Source organism: Eleutherodactylus coqui, chromosome 13, assembly GCF_035609145.1.
Source record: "Eleutherodactylus coqui strain aEleCoq1 chromosome 13, aEleCoq1.hap1, whole genome shotgun sequence".
In the NCBI taxonomy this organism is placed as follows: domain Eukaryota; kingdom Metazoa; phylum Chordata; class Amphibia; order Anura; family Eleutherodactylidae; genus Eleutherodactylus; species Eleutherodactylus coqui.
In genome coordinates this window covers 123,183,405-123,184,980 of record NC_089849.1, presented here as the reverse complement: position 1 = coordinate 123,184,980, position 1,576 = coordinate 123,183,405, and the positions used below count along the sequence as shown (strand labels likewise).

The following is a 1,576-nucleotide window of genomic DNA, read 5'->3' as shown; positions in this document are numbered from 1 at the left end:
TTCTCTCTTGCTTTCATTGTAGTACTTTACAGTAAAGGGTTGTGCGCTTCAGACGGTGGGGGCCCGGGGGGACATGTAATACCCCGGGGTCCTGCCCTCGGACGGTAAGCTACAGCCAGCTTCACAATTCCTTTGGGCAACTGTAGTCTTACAGGACATGAATGGCCACCTTGGAGCAGAAGTTGCTGCCTGGGCACGAGCCCGCTAAGGGGCATTTATGAAAGTGATGTTAGCAGCACACTCCCATGTTTGGGTCGGCATGCTCATGAATGTTCCTTACGGAAGTAAGGGGAGCGTACTGGTGGGGGGCTCCTCCTGCTACACTAAGGGGAGCATACTGGCGGGGGCTCCTCCTGCTACACTAAGGGGAGCGTACTGGTGGGGGGCTCCTCCTGCTACACTAAGGGGAGCGTACTAGCGGGGGCTCCTCCTGCTACACTAAGGGGAGCGTACTGGCGGGGGCTCCTCCTGCTACACTAAGGGGAGCGTACTGGCGGGGGCTCCTCCTGCTACACGTTACTCTTCAACTTTACAGTTGTGTTGTGGTCCCTGTAAGAGAGTAAAACCCAACACTGAAATCCATGTTCTGGGGCCCCCAGGAGCCCGTGTGCCATCCCATCGAGTAGCACATCCACACCTTCCTATTCATGTATGTTACTGCTATTCCACTCTAGGACCCCAGCGGCGCGGCAGATCACTTTCTGACTGCACCCTGTATAGCTGCTATCCTACTGTTCCTGAATCCATTGAGGCTTTGGCCCAAAGAGAGGTGTCAGAGTTACAAACTCATCGGAGAGCCGTGGTGACTTGGACGTGGCAGACGGGCACACATGTTTTGATCAAGTATGAGCTGAGGACCTTACATTGTTATTCCGTTAGTATATAAAGCAGTTCTGCCGCTTCCTTCAGATAGTGTCTGGTGCCGCAGCCGCTGCTTGTTACTGTAGGCGGTGCAGTCGTGTATGAAGTGCACCAGCCGACGGCCACGATGGAATACTGCTAGCAATATTCCGCTGTGGGGGAGGAGGGGGGAGTACTGTAAGGTCTCCTCAATGAGGCGATCTAATTTATAGGCTCATCATGGATGCCAGGCTGCGCTTTCCATAGTCATCCTATGGAAAGTGTGACATGCGAGCTCCGGGTGTGATTTATCGCCATGGATCTCGCTATGACATCTCGCTCGTGGACAGCCAGCCTAACTTCACTGGCTGGAAGAGCTTAGTTGGTTTTTTTTTGTTGCTCCAACACACAATCCCCCTCGTCTCCAGCCCCCATGACACATGGCCCCATGTAAAACACAATGCTCCCCTTCACCTCTGGCTCCCCCAACACATGGCCCCACATAAAACACAATCCTCCCCTGTCGACACACGGCCCCACGTAAAAGACATCCCTCGCCTCCGGCCCCTCAGATACACAGCCGCACATAAAACACAACACTCCCCTTTGCCTCCGGCCCCAAGTAAAACACAACACTCCTCGTCGCCTCCAGTGCCTTCCGACACACAGTCCCATGTAAATATAGCCCACAGTCCCATGTAAATACAGCCCTCAGCCCCTCCGACACACAGTCCCA

General features: G+C 54.3%; 1 protein-coding gene across 1 annotated transcript in view; it reads left to right on the top strand.

Annotated features, from left to right (window-relative positions):
- Nucleotides 1–1,576, top strand: part of LOC136588096 (gastrula zinc finger protein XlCGF53.1-like) — a 31,817-nt gene that overhangs the window by 19,325 nt on the left and 10,916 nt on the right. The gene's annotated exons all lie outside the window — the stretch shown is intronic.